At 42.9% G+C, this 20,673-nt stretch overlaps 1 protein-coding gene across 1 annotated transcript in view; it reads left to right on the plus strand.

The window, feature by feature from the left end:
- Nucleotides 1-618: 618 nt before the first annotated feature.
- The window catches only part of RASGRP1 (RAS guanyl releasing protein 1), a 144,777-nt gene continuing 124,722 nt past the window's right edge, over nucleotides 619-20,673 (plus strand). Inside the window, exon 1 of the mRNA XM_077464754.1 lies at nucleotides 619-695. The gene's annotated coding sequence lies outside the window, so the exon portion shown is untranslated. The remainder of the gene's footprint in view (nucleotides 696-20,673) is intronic.

A 20,673-nucleotide genomic window follows, 5' to 3' on the forward strand; every position in this document is an offset into this window, starting at 1 on the left:
CATACATTTCCCCTCAGAAAATCTGATCGTGTGTACAAGGCTTAACTTCCCAAGGTTACTCTTGATAATTAATAGTTAATCGATAGTCAATAATATTAACGCTTAATATTGCAGCCTCTTAACATTTCAGCCTCCTATGCTATTACCAGAGCACTACCAAGCAGCAGGCAGAATCAAACAATTACCAGAACTTAGGTGAGACTCAAGAAAGCTGAACTATTGATCAGGCTCATGCTGATTACAGTCTAGCAGCTTTACGTTTAAATAGACACTCCTGCTTAGGGCAGGCTGAGCACATATAGTTCAGCCTTAAACCACAATACAACTTCATGGAAGCTTTCTGCCTTTATAATGATTTGGTTAAAGTGTGGTTACTGTGGGAGTGTGACTTAGTTGTTGATTTTCCACTTCATGCCATAGAGATTCCATTGCATGATCTTGGCAGAATGTTGCTTACCTTTACATGAAAATGATGGTATGCATGGCAGGTGTTTTCAACCTGTAGAGCTGGTTTGCATCTAGGTTCATGAAAATATATAATTTTTTTTTTTTACTTAGAACTTCAGAAGAATTTGTGTTATCTCTAAACAAGAAACTTACTCATGTTTTTTCCACCTGCAGACGCTGCCTACCCCCTCTGACAGCCCTGGAGTCCGTGCATGACAGCTGTTTTGCAGCCCTTTGCATTCCCATATGTAAGTGTGCTTTTATGGTTTTAATAAATTATATATGCTTGTATTTATTTATTGGGTATGGAAGCGATCAGGATTTAGGTATTAGATATGGCGGTGATCAGGAAGCTGGTATGGTGGCGATCAGGTTGCTAGTATGGCGGTGATCAGGCCGCTGATATAGCAGTGATCAGGATGCTGGTATGGGTAATGGTGGTTATCAGGATTCTGGTATGGGGTATGTTGGTGATCAGGATACTGGTATGGCCTATGGGGTCATCGGGACACTGGTATGGGGTATGGCGGTGGTCAGGATGCTGGTATGGGGTATGGCAATGATCAGGATGCTGTTATAGCATAGGGGATGGTCAGAACGTAAAGTATAGGGTATGGTGGTGATCAGGATGCTAGTATGGCATATGGGGTGATCAGAATGCTGATATTGGGTATGGCGGTGATCAGGGGGCTAATATGGTGTATGGTGGTGATCAGAGCACTGGTATGGTGTATAGTGGGATCAGGGCACTAGTATGGAGCATGGTGTTGATCAGGGCACTAGTATGGCATTTGGGAATGATCAGGGTGCTGATATGGCGTATGATGGTGATCAGGATGCTGGTATGGCAAATGGCGGTGATCATGGTACTGGTATGGGGTATGGCGGTGATCAGGACGCTGCTATGGCAGTGATCAGGACATTGATACGGTGTATTGTGCTGTATGGGACAAGTGATAGAGCTGGCTGCATTGTTTATTATGACTACACTGGAGCAGTGATCAGGGACACTGGGGCAGGCTGGTACTGCCATTTTCTATGGAATTTATGATAACTCGCTTGTTCCCGGGTGAGTCCTTAAAAGAGAAGTATGGCCAAAGCTACTTAAGACAATAATGTTGGGATTCAGCCAGATGCCTTACAGGCAGCTGGCTAAGCTTCTCAGTGTGCCGCTAAGAGCCAGAACAGCAACTTTCACCCTTCTCCTGCCAGTCAGTGGAGGGGCAGAGCAGAGAGCGGTGACTAACAGTCACCGCTCTCTGCTCATGATCCCTCAGTTCTTGGGCTTAGAGCTGGCAATGGACAGCTGCATCATAGGACCAATGCTGCAGCAGGTAGGTAAGTATTTGTTTTTTCTAACATTCAGAAACTTCTTAAGTTGAGCTGGTGTACAGGTTTTTAACCTGGTTTGTGTGTCTCCCTCTCTGCAGCACAGACTGCAGATTGACATCAAAAACACTTTGTTGCTTGCAAACTCTGGCGAAAGGGGATAGCAGGGTGTTCATTGTGACCTCTCCCTCATCCCCACTCAGTTTGGGGTCCTCAGGCTTTATTATCATCATTCTACTCACTTGTCTGGGTAACTTTTCTGGTAAAGACACTCTCCCTGCCAAAAAATCTTTCTGCTTGTTCTAAATTTCTATATCGTCTCCACCCATTAGCTGTTGTCCTCTCTGTTTTTAGGCTTTACTAAATTGTAATATGTACTTGTCTGCACAAGAGCAATAAAAAGATTTATATTCATATCATGTGCTTCTGCCAAAACATCTCCACCCTTTATATACAGTATATTCCACAAAGGCCCCTTATAGCTTCAACATGCTATTTTGGGTGTATCTACTGTATCTTGCTGATAACGCTACCACCTTGTTTTCAGTCACTGTTTTTACTGACTTAGAATCTCCACTAGATTCTATCAGCCACTATGGAGTTATTAACTTGATATTTCCTTGTCAGCCTTTTGTTATTAGAGCTCAATCCAGTGATGATAGATCCAGGGACATTGCCTTGAGCAGTAGGATTACAAGACATCATCAAACCTTAACATTTGCATATTTTATTTCCTTTTCTTCACCTGTGGGTATTCAGTAAAGCAACTGTAGGGGCATTGGGGGAGGTGCTGGAAATCATGAGTAGTCCGAAGACTAATTTGCCCTACACACGATAGAAATTTCCTCCAACAAATGTTTGAAAGCAGGTTCTCAAATTTTCCGACAACAAGACTTGGAAATTCCGAGCGCGTGTACACAATTCCGACACACAAAATCCACGCATGCTTGGAATCAAGCAGAAGAGCTGCACTGGCTATTGAACTTCATTTTCCTCGGCACGTCGTATGTGTTGTACGTCACCGCGTTCTGTACGTTCGGAATTTCTGATATTTGTGTGACTGTGTGTATGCAAGACAAGTTTGAGCCAACATCCTTCGGAAAAAGATCAACGGTTTTGATGTCGGAAAATCCTATCGTGTGTACATAGCATTAGTTCAGGAAATATGAAATGATCTACTTTCTTTTGTTTGGTGTTCTGCACAGTTGAAAATAGCTTGGCATACAAAGCAAACCACATAGTGCCTCCAATAGGACATTATAGCAGTAAACCAAAAATAACATCACACATCCTTAAAATGTTAGTGCACCTTTTCAGAAAAAATTAAACAGTGAGCTAACACCCTACATCCTTTTTACCCCCCTTGTTGGGAGGTGCAGTGTGGTGCAATAGCAGTAATTACACAGATTCTGGTACAGAAAACAGAACTTATATTAATGTAGAATCCAGTAATTAACAACAAACCTGATGGGAAGGCACCCGACTGGGAGCATTCATGGCAAGCACCAGCAATGTGTCAACAGTGTCTGTCTTGAGGAGCGGAATGCCGCCTGGCTGGTCTAGACCCAAATGGGGAGGTCTTCAGGTAGGATGGCTTGTCCCCATCCTTTCTCTGCTCATATGGAACCTCTTCCTGCCCCTAATCACTCCCTATCAGATGGGTGACCTGTCCTTACACTACACACATGCAAACTGCCCTCCAAGCCTGGGAGCCAGGGCCTTAAATAGGTTCTGTCTATGTGCTAGAGTCACATGGGGTGGCAGCATTCAATCAGATAACTTCCCCTGTGACCCAGAAAACCATAGAGGAACCATGCTCCTCTTGACTTCCTCTCCCCCTGCAACTGCTACTTGAGTTGAGCGCCACCCACAGTGGAGAAAGAAAATACACCCGTCTACACCCGGGTCCCTGCTGCACTTTAGATACCAGAGAGAGATACCATGACAGATCAGAGCAGTTCTGGTTGGTCAGGGTAGTCCCTTTGTATCAAAAAGGCTGCATGTTTGCAATTTTTTATTTGACTTCACACAATCTGGATGTGGATCTGGATCTTCTTTACTAAGCTGTTGTCCACACTGTGTCCTTGCCTTGACGCCACATTGAAAAAGGGAAAGTCTGCTTCTCCATTCCTCATCACCACACTGACACATTCTGCTAGTGGAGTTCAAGTAGATTGATCCTTCTGTCTGTGATAGACTGAGTCTGCCTGTGTTTGTTCTGTGCTGTCATGCCTGTAGTGGACCTGAACTCAGAGGGTGTCAAGGTGGCCAGGCTGAGATATCATTGTGCTTACTGCAGCTTAGTGAATAGCAAGTACTGTTTGTTTGCTAACAGAATGGTCATTTGCATTTATTGAGGCAGTTAAACTACTATGCTGTCAATCTAGTATGAAGCTGTAGGTTGGCAAGCCTGATACTGAGTTACCCATCCAAGAACTTCAGTGTGAAGGTTGGAGCTCATCTTTTGCCTCATCAACTGTGGCTCTTGGTATCCTGACTTAGTTAAGCCCTCTCATCTACAGCTGTTTTTTTTTAATTCCATTGGAGAATTTGAGGTGATATAGCTGGACTGGGATGTGGTGTTTGTGCATGGACTATTACTAATACTGGGTTACTGGTGATGACAAAATAACCACACAGTGGATTCCTCCCAGTGGAGACAGTTTAAGACACAATTAGTTCAGAACTATTGATAATTGTTAGTGGACCCACCACTATTACTAGAATGTGTTTTTGTGGCCCACTTTCCTGTTGGGCCTAGGAAATTTTTCTTATAATCCCTGATTTTAAAGTTCTCTGTTTTCAACAACATATTTTCCAAGTTGGAGAAATTATCATTTTTTTAATTTTTATTTTATTTTTTATTTAGTGGTATGCAACATACAATGAAATGATAACTTCACAGAATATTTTGTGGGAACAAGGTAGCCTACATATGAACACCAGGTAGTGGTATTTGAACAAAAGATAAAAAAACTCCAGCTAATAAAACAGATAGAGCTCTGTAAGTATACACGATACTTAGATACCTAGGTGGTATAAGACTAGGGCTTTGCCTTGACAGGGCAATTGATGACTTACAATACTCTAGTGATTAGCCCTGGTATCCATGAAGAATTTGGGTATCCGTGCATAGGGAAGAGTACCGCAAGGTGACCAGCTGGGGTCGAAACATACTAAAAAATTTTTTTGCGTTAAATGAGGGAGAGTGAGTAAAGGAGATGAAAGAAAAGAAGAGAGAGTGGGGGAGGGAAATGTAGTAAAGGGAAATGGGGGGGGGGAATGGAGGGTATGTGATGGTAAAGTAGAGGGGGTAGAAGTCCACCTAGAGAGCAAGGACCATCCTCAGCTCTCCAGGCCATCTGAAGGCCATGATTTGGAGCATGAGCCTCTGCCATTCATCATGGCCTGACTATGTCTCGTCGAGGTATTCCTCTGAGAAGCGGAACTGGGTCCAATAAAACCACCTGGTCTTATGTTCCTCGGATTTATCCCGGACCGTGGCTGTGAGCTCTTCTATTCATTCAATGTCATTAATCCTTGCGTACCATTAGGCCACAGTGGGAGAAGATTGTTGCTTCCATTGGCTTGGGATGCAGGCTCTAGCAGCGTTGAGAAGGTGTTTGAGGAGAGATTTGTGGTATCACTTTCTTGACATGGGAGTGAGGTTATGGAGCACAGGAGCAGGGTCATTGGTTAAGGAAATGTCTGTGAGTTTGTGGATGAGTCTGTGGACAGGTTTCCAGAAAGTTAGGGGCACTCCCAAAAAATGTGGAGAATAGTGCCAGCGTGTTGCTTGCAACGGTCAAATTGATTGGGAAATATTTTGGCCAAAACGGCTGGGCTGCGATACCAGCGTGTGGTCAACTTATACGAAATGTCCTAATATTTGCTGTAAAGTGACGATTTATGCGGAAAGAAGAGTATGCGTTCCTTCTGTGGGGTGGTAAATGTGGTTTGTAGGTCTTTTTCCCACTTGGCTAGGAAGGGAGGGTCTTTGAAAGCTTTCCAACAGAGTTCTGGAAGACCTAGAAAGGGAACCTCGGATTGAGCCATCACTACTTGAGACATAGTTCTTCAAAGGAATGGAGTTGTCTAGAAAAGAGCGTATGTTTGGGCAGTGAGCTGAGGAAGCTGCCCTACTCTCCAGCTATTCAGCGAGATGGGTACCTGTCCTGCTACCAAGTTCCCTGTATGTATCCAACCTGTGGGTCCTAGGAAATGTGTAGCTCATAGAAGCCTTTTCGGAGCTTGTCCGGTAAAGGCTGGATCTAACAAGCCTGGGGGGAATTTAGGATGTCCTATGATTGGGGTCATGGGAGTAGGGAAAATAGGCAGGGAGGAAAGATGAAAAAAATCTGTCCATCTCAACGAGAGAAGGGCCAATCAATGGGTGGTTGGTTAAATGGGGGTCTAATCGATTACCCGCCCAGGGTAGACCAGCCAAAGGGACCCGGGCCATCTCCTGCTCTAGCGTAACCCAGAGTTTCCATTTCCCATGACCAGTCAATCACTCTAGTCATGTGAGTCGCTGTGTAATAGAGAGCAGGGTCTGGGAATCCGATGCCTCCCCTCAGATTTGGCCTTAGCAGTAATGTCCTACCTATTCGTGAGTGTCTACCGCGCCAGAGGAACTTAACCACTTACAGACCGGACCATTTTGCTAGTCAAAGACCGGACCACTTTTTGCGATTTGGCACTGCGTCGCTTTAACTGACAATTGTGCGGTCGTGCGACGTGGCTGCCAAACAAAATTGATATCCTTTTTTTCCCACAAATAGAGCGTTCTTTTGGTGGTATTTTGCTGCGGTTTTTATTTTTTGCGCTATAAATAAAAATAGAGCGACAATTTTGAAAAAAATGCATTATTTTTTACTTTTTGTTATAATAAATATCTCCCAAAAATATATAAAAAAACTTTTTTTTCCCTCAGTTTAGGCCGATACGTATTCTTCTACATATTTTTGGTAAAAAAAATCACAATAAGCGATTATTGATTGGTTTGCGCAAAAGTTATAGCGTTTACAAAATAGGGATAGTTTTATGGCATTTTTTTTTTAAACTAGTAATGGTGGCGATCAGCGATTTTTATTGTGATTGCAACATTATGGTGGACACATCGGACATTTTTGACAAATTTTTGGGACCAATCACTGCTATATAAATGCAGTGATTCCTGTGTAAATGACACTGGCAGTGAAGGGGTTAACCAGTGGGTGGCAGTGTAAGGGTTAAGTGTTCCTAGGGGTGTGTTACTAACTGTGGGGGGTTGGGCTTTCATTTAGTGAACATTGATCTCTGCTCCAATCACATGGAGCGGAGATCAGCGTTACTGGTTGCTAGGCAGAATGGAGAAATGCTGTTTACAGCGGCTTTAGGGGGTAGGGGGGGGGGGAAGTGGGCACCCCTGCCTAGTACCATTGAAGATTGCAAAGATGTCAGAGTCCAACCCATTCACCTGTACTATGGCTGTGGGTTTAGAATAGAGGGCAGAGATCCAGTCTAAGATAGACTTCAGCATTCTATAAGAACAGAGTGCTTCCCAGAGCAACACCCAGTCCCCCCTATCAAAAGCCTTTTTCGGCATCAGTGGATAGGAGTAAGAGGGGTGTTGGATCCCCTAGCCTTCTCTATGACGTTTAATGTCCGGATAGTATTATCTCTCTCTTCTCGAGTCTGTATGAAGCCCACCTGATCGGGCGCAACCAAGCATTACATTAGACTGTTGAGCCTGGAGGATTGATTTCGCAATTTAGATGGGAAATGGGCCTGTAGCTGGAGCACAGAAACGGGTCCTTTCCAGGCTTAGGGAGTACGGAGAGAGAAGCTTGCAGCATGTCGGGGGGGACGTTATGTCTTTCAAGTATGGCATTGAAGGCTGTGATAAATTGGGGGTCTAGATGTGTCTGAAATGTCTTGTAATATAGAAGCGTAAAGCCATCAGGCCCGGGAGCCTTCCCCTGCTGTGCGTCTGCCATGGCATTTGCAAGTTCATCTATGTGGAGAGGTTGGAATAGTCGTTCCCATTAGGCTTCCGTGAGAGGGGGAAGTTTTGCCTCCTCAAGGTATTCCCATATGTTTGAGAGGAAGGGGGCCGAGAATCCAGTGGTAGGTGCCGCGTCTAATTATAAAGCTTTGAGTAGAGGAATTATCTTTTAACTGTTGTAGTTGATATAATACATTTGCTATATATATTTTCCTCCTTCCTTTTTAGTATTTTTCATAAAGGATAGCTGTTCCTTTTACTCTGGAGACTTTAGAATTTGCTCTTCAATGTAACCAAACACTGCTGAACATTTTTCTATGTTTTACTGAAAAACAGTGTTTGCATAAAATGACATTTATGAGATTACAACATTTGAACTTTCAGTATAATATTGTGCCAGTGTTGTTTCTCAGGTCCCTGTTAGTTTACGTATATCAAGGGCTGTATATGGAACAGATGCTACCAGGGCTAAGGCTGGCCATACATTATACAGTGTTCTTGTACAATTTTCCTTTAGATTTAGATTTCATGAATGTGACCTACAGAATTAAAAGTAAAATAAATAAAATAACCCCATCAAAACAATCTCAGCCCAACTCAAAACTAAGTTCCTATAAAGTGTGCCTATGTTTCTTTTTGTTAAAAATACAGTCTTTAGTAGAATAGAAAATCTAACGGACTGATGGACTGAATAGCAGGCATAATTGCTTATGTTAACCGAGTTCTAATTCATTCATATTATTTATTTTTGTTCAAAACAATTACATTTTTTTTTTAAATGTATATTAGAATGGGAAAATCTGAAATGTATATTTAACACTTTAACCCCCCTGGCGGTATTCCCGAGTCTGGCTCGGGGTGGAATTTTCATACCAAAAGCGGTATCCCCGAGCCAGACTCGGGACTGCATCGCTGGATCCAGGAGGAGGTTTACTTACCTTCTCCCTCGGATCCAGCGTTGTCTCCCCGCTGTACGAGCGAGCCGTGTCTCGCTCGATGCATCACATCGCCGATCTCCGTGCCCTGCGAGCGTTGCGACGCATGGGGACGGAGATCGGCGCCAAATTCAAAAAGTGAAACAAACAGTAAATATACAGTATAATGTAATCTTACAGATTACATTGCTGTATGTAAATATTTCACCTCCCCGTTGTCCCTAGTGGTCTGCCCAGTGTCCTGCATGCAGTTTTATAATATAAAAACTGTTCTTTATGCCTGGAAACTGGAAATTGTCCATAGCAACCAAACTCAATCATTTTACATCAAAAATAGTTTTAGACCAGCTAGAAAACAGTGATAATAAATTAGAATCACTCGCAGAATTGAGCGATAGTGATTTGTGGGGAGATCCGTCACCAAATACTGAAAAGTAATGACAGTGACAATTCTGCAACTGAGCAAATTTCAGTGTTTTTGATTTGATTACATTATTGAATAATTTTTATTATTGTTATATTATTATTTGGTACAATTATTTATAATTATTTATTATATTATAATTTATGATTTCATTTTTCAAACTTTATTATACCCGGGATGTCTGCTAGACTCTGGTTTGGACAGATTTAAGTGAGTTATTCCTAAGAATTGCAGGACTACAATATAAAACGCCAAATTTTCATGCAAAATAATGGTACCGCTTTTAGCACCTAAAATCCGAAATATAATCGTACCGCCAGGGAGGTTAAACAAGCTGGCGATGACCATGAGGCAATAAATTGTTTTTCTCTCTTTTAGAAGAATATCAGTTTGGATTTTCATCCTACTTTATTTGCAGGCCTATGCTATGCAGTGTATTAGAAAAAGTATTTTTAATGTGACCCAATCATAAAAAAATATTAAAACTGCTGTTACCTTTAAATGAGAGTATATGCCAAATATTTTAGTGCCCACTCCATTGAATGCTGCAATGTTTAGAAAAAAGGGTCCATTGAAGTCCACTAGAAACCCAACCGATCCAGGAATGTTGATCTCTGTTGTTCCCTTGTTAGCAGGGCCCTGATTCCCTGCCCACAATGACCATGCTGGCCAAGGGCCCCTTCCACCATAGCAGAGTCCCCAACAACAGTTTGCATATATCCTGGCACCTGCAGATGTTCCCACACGACAGTTTTTTAAATTTCTTACTGCTTTGGCTCTCACACCCCTCAGACCAGATATTCTCTTCTCTCTTGCTCCACAACCACAGGCTCCCTATGGACAGTCTCAACCCCACTGGCACTGGGGGAAACTGGCCCACAATTTATTCATTCAGATTGGCTGGGACTAAGAGAGCCCAGGTGCTCCATCTCCAGCTGACCCACCGGGTCTTCCTTTTCATTCATGACCTTCGACTAAATGGTGCAGTCCTCCCAGGGTACTCACATATTGCAGGGTTGCTCACGATCAGGCAGGATCTCTACCATAAAAGTATGGTACCTCCCAAAGCATGCCCAGGGAGCGATAATTGCTGTCAGTTGGTAACAGCTGGGACACACTGGCACAAGAGATTAGCTTACCCCATACTAACATAAGGTAAACCCTTTTTGCGGCATTACCTGCAGTCCAGTATTTACCATTCTCCCCCTATAAATAGATACCTGCACTCTTCTTCAAAGAAAGGTGGTACAAATGCTGAATGACTTCTGCACAGTACCATGATGGTGTACACAGGTCACGATTTTAACTGTGGCTTCTGGGCTAAACCCAACCAGCCAAGGCCAACACATCTTTCACAGGCAAGGTACAGACATACCTATAATGTGGAGAAATTCTGCCATCCTGATTACTCATATTCAATTGACCGAGGGCCAACCCTCCAGAAATAAAGGAATGTCCACATGTACAGCCTTTTTAATATTTTACTGCTGCAGGAACAGAATGTACATTTGTCAAAACACAACTTTTGCTTCTGTCTCTTTATTCCTGCCATCCATAACACTGCACAGTTCAAGTCCAATTTTAACATAGGGTTGCTGACCAGCACTTCCAGTGTCCTCACTGTCAGTCACCTTAGGTGTATTCTCCAATGGTACCTATACTGGGCCTACCTTGAAAGGTTCATTCCTCAGGATACAAGCCCACATGACAGTATACAAGGGGTAGACTCTTCCCATCGCCCTCTACCCCAGGCTCTTCTGGCTCTAGATTATAAGGGGTTAAGCTAGCCCCACCCACAATAACCACTCACAGGCAAGGGTATCCCTAAAAGGGGTACTTACCCCTGCTTTCACCCTGCAGACCCCACTGGTTTCTCGCTCTGACCTTCTCTCATTACAGGTTATAGTAGTGATGTGTTGGTCAGCTGAAAGAGTCACTGAGAATTGTGGGGGACCCAGGAGATCAACACTCTCTCTTTTCTTTAGCCCTGGTTCATACTGGTGTGACTATGAAATTGCACTATTTCAGCGTGATTTCAAAACTGCACATCAGTGCGTTTTGCACTGCCAATTTCATTGCGGCTTGTGACTTCATGTAACAGAAGTCTGTGAAAGTTTCAGTTAAATCGGTAAATAAGTAGTGAAGGAATCTTTTTCATAATTCCGGCGAGTCACAGCGAGATGAACGATTTAATTGCCGGAAATGGGGTGCGACTTGTCATGCGATTTGGAACTGCCAAATCACATGACAAATCGCACAGGACTAATAGGTTCTTCAGTCACCTGTGGAAAAATTATAAGTCAGCAGATACAAAAACTGTAGCTGCTGGCTTTTAATAAACAGACACTGATGTGTCCCAGGAGAGGAATCTTGACTGTGGGCAGCCGACTGTGACTGTTTGCGGCTTCACAGCCAGTTGCTCACTGCGCATGCATAAGCTGAATGGTCCCACAACTTTCTGGGACCTCTCCAAGAAGGCTGCGGGGGGTAGGGGAATTCTGCTTGGATCTGTATATAAGGGCTCCTGCGCTATATGTAAAAAAGGTATAACGGGTCTATTCAAGTAGGTGCAGCAAACACTTTATGAGTTGACTCTCATTAGTGTACAAACCAAAAGGGAAAGAAAGGGGGGATGTGTTGCGCTTCCTATATTAGAGACCAATATTGGACTATCTCAAACAAAGATTTCAATGCTAACAGCAAAAAGTGCAATCATGCTAAAGCAAACAAAAACTAGTGAATAAAAGTGAATCTGTGCATAATATATATAAAATGTGTACATAACATTAAATATATAAAAGTATACCTTATACGTGATACCGACAATGGTGCTGTGATAAAAAGTGCATATATCCAGAAATCAATGTGGGTAAAATACACGCAATAAACCAAAATATAAAAATAAAAACAGCAGCAACAAAAAATATATAAAGGTAGAAAAATAACAGCAAAAACGATTAAATCTAATCAAAGTGACCCATACATATTCCAATTGTGAAACATGTGGTGAAATAACACCACCAAATAGTGAAGTGCGGGATGTGCCAAGCCAACTCTCTTCCGTATAGGTGATTTTCTGTGTAAATGCTGATCACACTAGGTAATTACCTTACTGCTGTAAGGTATACAGCGGAGAAATAACCTTTTACAAGGAACACCAGGAGATGGATGGAGAGGGAACTTCACATTTCTCTATCGTCACCACCAATCATCTGATTCCTCCGTGAGTACTAGCACATATATGCTCAAGGGATAGACAAAGGGGAATCCACCATAGTGTAGTATGTTAAAAATTCTTTCTTTATTAAACAAAAATAAACTACTCACAAGGTTGATGAAATAGCAGAGCGCACAGCAAACAACAGATCAGCGAACGATTCGTTCGCGTGTAAACGTCACTTCCGGTCTCCTACGCGTTACGTCATGAATTGACTTCAACTGGGATCGCTGTAGCAATCCACCTGGAAATGAGAGCCGGTACCTGTCAAAACCTGGTACCTTCTCCCCCCACCCAAAAAAATAAAGTGCCAAATGTGAAAGGGGGGGGGGGGGGGGGAGTGGAACCTTCCTTTTTGGGTAAAGTTCCACTTTAACCACTTCCCGACCAGCGCACGACGATGTACGCCGACAGCATGGCACGGGCAGGCATATTGGCGTACATGTACGTCCAATATTCGTTGCCGCCGTGCCATCAGGAGCGCGCCACCGGCGGCGCGCTCCCGCGCTGGTCGGGACCCCCGTGAGTCCGGTCACGGGACCCGCGGACTCGATCGCCGCGGGCATTCCCGCGATCGTCTCACGGAGCGGCCGAATGGAGGAAATGCTGTATAAACAACATTTTCCCATTCTGCCTAGCAACTAGTGACGCTGATCTCTGCTCCATGTGATTGGAGCAGAGATCAGTGTACACTAAATGAAAGCCCAACCCCCCCACAGTTAGTAACACACCCCTAGGAACACTTAACCCCTACACTGCCACCCACTGGTTAACCCTTTCACTGCCAGTGTCATTTACACAGGAATCACTGCATTTATATAGCAGTGATTACTGTATAAATGACAATGGTCCCAAAAATGTGTCAAAAATGTCCGATGGGTCCCCGACAATGTCGCAGTCACAATAAAAATCGCAGATCGCCGCCATTACTAGTAAAAAAAAAAATAATAAAAAATTATTAATAAAAATGCTATAAAACTATCCCTATTTTGTAAACGCTATAACTTTTGCGCAAACCAATCAATAATCGCTTATTGCGATTTTTTTTACCAAAAATATGTAGAAGAATACGTATCGGCCTAAATTGAGGGAAAAAAATGTTTTTTTATATATTTTTGGGGGATATTTATTATAACAAAAAGTAAAAAATAATGCGTTTTTTTCAAAATTGTCGCTCTATTTTTGTTTATAGCGCAAAAAATAAAAACCGCAGGGGTGATCAAATACCACCAAAAGAAAGCTCTATTTGTGGGAAAAAAAGGACGTCAATTTTGTTTGGGAGCCACGTCGCACGACCGCGCAATTGTCAGTTAAAGCGACGCAGTGCCGAATCGCAAAAAGTGGTCTGGTCTTTGACCAGCAAATTGGTCCGGTCTGAAAGTGGTTAAGAGAGTTTTAACACTATATTATATTATAATATATATTGGGGAAGGGTTTGAGATAGAAATGAGCAAAACTAAGTTTTTGATTTGATGATGTTTTGGAGAAAAGTTCTGCATATTTTTCTGCATATAGGCATCATTAATTAAAATGTGGGGAATACAAAACTCAGCTTGCAGCCTACTGTAGCTTTAATCTTTTATTTCAGGAATGTATTTTCATCAGTGATTCTGCCACTGGCTTACTTTTTGTCCTAGGTTCAGGTTGTCGATATTTTCTTATTGTGCTGTATCTTTTTTTTTTTTTTTTTAACAAAGTTTGTGCTGTATCTTTAGAGAAAAGCAGCAATGTCAGCCTAGAACAAGACTACAAACACATCCTCCTTTTCTCTTCTCCATAACAAAAAGGAACTCTCTAGTCCCCAGACATAATTGGTAAAAATTTAACTGATGAGGCTTAATGTACACGGGACGTTTTACAACCTCTCCTGAATGATTTAACTTGACAGATAGTAACTGAAGTTTAAAAATGTCAGTTTTTACGTGTTTACATGCCATGTTTAGCTGTGTTTGCGTTTAGAATTCCCTTGCACATAGAAGGTAAATATAGACATGTTTGTTATTAAAAAGAAAAACAAATCTTTTACAACCACTTTAAGCGTTTCTTTCAATGCCTCTCAAGGGTTAGGGAAGCACCTGTCAACTATTCTGGACTTGTTTTTGTGCTACAGACGGTCCCTCATTAGCTGGGGACATTACATTAGATATTGTAATGCCGCGTACACACGATCGAATTGTCTGGCGTACTTAGTCCGACATACAATCCGGCGGATAGTCTGGCGGACTTTCTACCGAACGGACTTGGCCACACATGGACACACAGAAAGTCCGACGTTCGCTTGCGCGATGACGTACGACGGGACTAGAAAAAGCCAGTATCCAATAGCTTCCTTTTTTCGTACTTGCTTTGAGCATGCGTCATTCTTAGTCCGCCGTACTAGCATACTGACGAACGTATTGTCCGCTGAAACCCAAGTCTGACGGGAAGATTGGAGTGCAAAAATACTTTCTTAGTCAGCCGGACTTCACGCTGGAAAAGTCAGCTGGAGCCCACACACGATCCAATTGTCCGCTGAAATGCGTTTCAGCAGACTAAGTACGCCGGACAATCTGATCGTGTGTACGCGGCATAACAAACATAGCATATTGCAACAATTGCCCATTTGCTGCTCACAGATTCTAATAATTGCCCATTTCTTGTCCATGTAGTGTCTCGTTTGCCCATTTGCTGCACGCATATTGTAATATTGCAAGTTTGCTATTTGTTGTCTTTGTATTAATCTTCTGTTTGTACTACATATTGTAACAATTGCCTGCTTTCTTTATCTGTGTATTGTCAAGTCAGTGCTGTTTGTTTAGAGCAGGGGTTTCCAAATTTTCTAAACAAAGGGTCAGCTTACTGCCCTTCAGACTTTGGGGGTATTGAACTGTGATCAGCGAGAGTAGTGCCAGTGGGGTAGACAAGCCCTCAGGCTTGGTGGTCAGTGGAAGTAAAAAAAAAAATTACATAGCACCTGTGGTAAGTAGGAAGAGGAATAGTGCCTTATCATTGGTGTCAGTGGGAGGAAAGGTGCTCCATCATTTCTGTCATTGGGAGTAAAGGTGCTCCATCATTGCTGTCGCTCCATCATTGCTGTCAGTGGGAAGAATGTTGCCCCATCATTGGTGTCACTGGGAGGAATGTTGCCCCATCATTGGTGTCAGTGGGAGGAATGGTGCTCCATCATTGCTGTCAGTGGGAGGAATGGTGCTCCATCATTGCTGTCAGTGGGAGGAATGGTGCCCCATCATTGCTGTCAGTGGGAGGAATGGTGTCCCATCATTGGTGTCAGTGGGAGGAATGGTGTCCCATCATTGGTGTCAGTGGGAGGAATGGTGCCCCATCATTGGTGTCAGTGTGAGGAATGGTGTCCCATCATTGGTGTCAGTGGGAGGAATGGTGTCCCATCATTGCTGTCAGTGGGAGGAATGGTGTCCCATCATTGGTGTCAGTGGGAGGAATGGTGCCCCATCATTGGTGTCAGTGGGAGGAATGGTGCTCCATCATTGCTGTCAGTGGGAGGAATGGTGCTCCATCATTGCTGTCAGTGGGAGGAATGGTGCCCCATCATTGGTGTCAGGGGGGGGAATGGTGCTCATTCATTGCTGTCATTGGGAGTAAAGGTGCTTCATAATTGCTATCATTGGGAGGAATGGTGCTTCATCATTGGTGTCAGTGGGAGGAATGGTGCCCCATCATTGGTGTCAGTGGCAGGAATAGTGCCTTATCATTGGTTTCAGCAGAAGGAACCATGCCCCAAGGGACGGATAAAGGAAAACAAGGGCCCACATCTGGCTTCAGAAAACAGTTTGGAGACCACTGGTTTATAACAGCATTTACCTATAATTGTATCCCTTGCAAACTGTCACTAACAAACCACAATGTTAATATCCCCATGTTTTGCTGCAGCCTGCTATGTATGCTGCCTTCATTCCCCAATTTGTTGCTATGACTAGGGGTGGGGATTGGGGAGCATCAAAGATCTTGCAACATGGGAAGGTTTTCTTAAACAAAAATGTATTTTCATGGACATTTCAAATAAGTAATACCGCAATGTAAAAATAGAACTTCAGCAAAATTTTGGCGGTAGTGATATCTGTAGTTTGGCTGAAATCACTCCATTCATTTTTAGTTACAGCCTCTGTCATTAAGTCTTGGGAGATCTCTCCAACGGGAACACAGGCAAAGACATGAGTACATTTTTGGTAAACTGAGGAAGGATTATTACTTCTGTCAATGTTTTCATTTATCTCTGTGCCCTCTTGTGCGGGTGAGTGGCAATGCCCAAGCCACCCATTCCTTGTATTGGTGTCACACAGACAGGCTGTGACATAAAATCTCCACAAATGACTCACAGGTAGCAATAATAACTTGAATTTTTTTTTTTAGATTAATAATTTATTTATGAATTACATTGGACAATGGGCATAAAGAAACAATAACTGAAATCCACCTGAAGCACCCAATATTGCAAATGTGATCTCTAGATTAAACACTCAAGCTCAATTCAAAATAATGCTACCATATAAAAATGACTCCACTACTAACTTTAAAAATAAATGGCAAGCCTGGCTATCTCATCCTAGAGCTTCTAAATACCTACGATAATGTAACCTTTAATAGTACTGGTGAGTTTGATATAACCTTCCTTATTATATGAGATCCAGATATAGCTCATTATATATCACTAAGTCCCTTGATCCTTGTTGATAATATTAAACTGTTGGTCAACCCCTCCTTACAGTTTGATCCCATCCGGGGTAAGCGGTCTGACTAACAATTAGATATAAATACTTATTATTATTTCTTCTGTTGAACATTGTTTTGTTCTTTCTCACAATATGTGCCGAACAAGTATTAGGATCAATCCTTTAGTGATGTCTAATATTGTCAATATCTGTTATGGTACCTTTCATTAAAAATAAAAATGTTATGGTTAAAAAAAAATTTAAAAAAAGAAAGCAATAACTTAAGGTTTAGCATTTTATATTACAGCCTGGCATATTGTTTTTGTAATAAACCATGAAAATATTACATTGTCTATTGCACACGTGTCAAACCCAAGGTCCGTGCGGCCCTTGCATCTCTCCTGCAGCTGTGGCACCCCCCTCATCTACACCCCCACCTTGTCTCAGCAGTTTACAGCAGAGAGGGGAACAGAACTTCTCCGCCAGATTCTACACTTCTTCCTGAAGCTGCACAGAGGACCCCCCCCCACCATTTCAGCAGTTGGCAGAGAGGAGGACAGGACTTCTCCTACAGATCCTGCGCCTCTCTGTGCAGCCACAGCACCTCCTCCTCTCTGCCTCCCTGGTCTCAGCATTAAAGTGGAGCTGCAGTCTCTGAAGTAAAAATTTAAAGTCAGCAGCTACAAAAATTGTAGCTACTGACTTTTAATAAACAGACACTCACCTGTCCCAGGATCCAGCGGAGTGCTCACCCCAGTATTCACTGGCACCAGCATCTTCACCATGGGCACCCGGCTGTGACAGCTTAGGGCTTCACAGCCGGGTGCCCATAGTGAAGATGCCGGTGCACTTGGCTGCAACTTCTTGTGGCTTCACAGTCGAGGTAGCCCTTGCGCATGCTCTGTGATTGGTCCCAGAGTCTTCTGGGACCTGTGATGTGTCTCAGAAGGCAGGAAGGAAGAAGGTCCTGCTTCTGATTGCCTAAGGTGATCGAAGGGGAAGTGGGATCGGTTACCTATCAATATCAGGTACCTGCTCCCCTCCCCCTTCCCCCTAAAAGCTCCATTTCAAAAACAGGTCGCCGCCAGGACCACCAGGGATTGGCACCACCATGGACCACCAGGTATGCCACCCTACATCACCAGGGAAATGGCAATCAGTGCCCAGGCAGTTGCCTATCAGTGCCCATCCTAAATGCCTGCAAGTGCAATCAGTGAAGCCTATCAATGCCATCTATCAGTGCCACATATCAGTGCCCATTAATGCCCAGCAGTGCTGCCCCATCAGTGCCCAGCAGTGCTGCCTATCAGTGCAACCCATGAGTGCCTATCAGTGACGCCTATAAATGCCCATCAGTGCTGCATATCAGTGCCACTCATCAGTGCCGCCTACCAGTGTCCATCAGAACCGCCTTTTAGTGCCCATTGTCAGTGCCACCTCATTGATGCCACCTCATCGGTGCCTCCTTATCAGTGCCGCCCTATCAGTCCCCATCAGTTAAGGAGAAAACATACTTATTTACAAAATGTTATAACAGAAACAAAAGACGGTGCTGAAAGCTGAAAATTGGCCTGGGCAGGAAGGGGGTGAAAGTACCCTGTACTGAGGTGGTTAAAGACTCCTGGGAAGAGGAGAGGGTTAGTACAAGGAGAGAGGAGGCTGTGCTAGGAAGCTGACTCTCCAGGATTATTGTCATATATTCTAGCAGATTCAAAAGGCACATTGCAAATGAATTAAAGGTTATTTACGAAAAAACTATTCTCTGTGTTTTCCTGCAATTTTTAGGTTGGTAACAGAGTCTCTTTAACATTTTGATATGAGTATTTCCATGGAATTGATTTTTCTCATGTATAAATATCTAAAAACAGTAATATATATATATATATATATATATATATAATTCTTTCATTGAGATGCATCTATTGGTAGTAAGAAGCCCTGAATGTTTTTCTGGCAAACTTCAGATTTTCTGATTTCAGCCTGGTGTGAAGTTTCTTAGATGCACGTGAGGCTGCGCTCTTCCTGCTGATACAGATCTCCAATCACTTCCCACCTGTACAGCTGCTGTGAAATGTATGTGAGATTGTGCTGAAAACACTGCTCATTTGCATCGGAGAATGACGTTTCGCGTTTAACCAATTCATCACTGAATCCTACTGAACACAGAAACCTGGTATACTGTCTGGGACAATGAAGCATCAAATATGTTTTACTAATCTTTACATGCATGGGTAGAGATCTGACATTTTTTTCAAGGTGTCGTAATTTTAGGGTACATTTGTATCTTTGCGGTGCACTTGGCTGACACACTCAGTGTACTCTATCTATATAGGGACAACCGAATGTTGTCATAATGGGAGTTATTTACTAAGCTCTTGTTCACACTGCCGTGGCTTAAAGACTTTGAATCTGAAATCCCTATGCAAATTCAACACGGCATGCATACGACTTTTTTAACAGAAGTCAATGCAAGTCTTGTTTAAGTTGCACCAAAAGTATTGCAGGAACCATTTTCTAAGTCGGAACGACTTGAGTCGCACCGATTAGAGCGGTTACATTGTCATTAATGGGGTGTGACTTGTCATGCGACTTTGAACTGTCAAGTTACGGCATTGTGAACCGGGGCTAAAGCTCCATGGTGCAAAATCGGGTGCAGCTCTGCATAGAAACCAATCAGCTTCCAGGTTTTAGCCTAGGTTCACATTGGAGTGATTTGAAATGTAAAATTGCATGCCAAATCCGAATCTGTGTGACGTGGCATTTGCGCCACTGCACCGATTCCCAAAAGTAGTTTCTGTACTACTTTTGGCAACTTTGGGGTGCGATTTCCATAGACATCTGTGCAGCAATCCGCACAGATGTCTCTGAAATCGCCCCCGAAGTCTGTGCTGACAGTGTGAACCTGGGGCTTATTTTCAAAACTTAATTGAACAAGCTGAAGTTAGAAGCTGATTGGCTACCATGCACAGATGCACCAGATTCTGAGTGCTCCAGTTTTAGTAAATCTCCCCCAATAGGACACGAATTGTGTTAGGGCTACAGAACACCTCCCCATCTATGTAACGTCAGGAGAAGGTGTTTTGAATTTTTCAAAGATGGTTAGGAAAAAATTTACTGATAGGAGTGAAGCACCGGTAGAAAACAACTGACATTTTAAGCTCACTAGAATCACTAGGATCCACGGGTATTTTTGTTTTGAAAAAATGCTTTCAATGCTATATTTAACAGACAAAAGGTAGAAAACGTTAATTGTTAGGGTTTACATACACTTTAATTCTCCCTAAATACACTCAAGCTTTTGTTATAGTATAGAAATAATAATATAACATCCTTTTACAATTCATGAAGAGAAGAGTGTTATAAATTAAAGTTCAGTGGTTAAACCAACCTTGTCCAGTCATGTAGTTTAAAATGGTTCTAAAGTGAGGTTTTTTATCTTAATGCATTATATGCATTAGGATAAAATACCTTCAGTGTGCAGCAGCCCCCTAATACTTACCTGAGCCCCATCTCAATGCATCCATGTTTCATGAGTGTCTCAGCTGTCCAGGACTCTCCCTCCCCATTGGCTGAGACAGCAGTAGGGCACCAATGGTAGAACACCCCACCCAGTCAGTCCCTGCTATTATGCTATCATCAACATGGAGTGCAAATGGTTTAGGGTGGTC

Source organism: Lithobates pipiens, unplaced genomic scaffold (assembly GCF_037356315.1).
Source record: "Lithobates pipiens isolate NorthernLeopardFrog02 unplaced genomic scaffold, aLitPip1_a1.2 Scaffold_30, whole genome shotgun sequence".
NCBI lineage: Eukaryota > Metazoa > Chordata > Amphibia > Anura > Ranidae > Lithobates > Lithobates pipiens.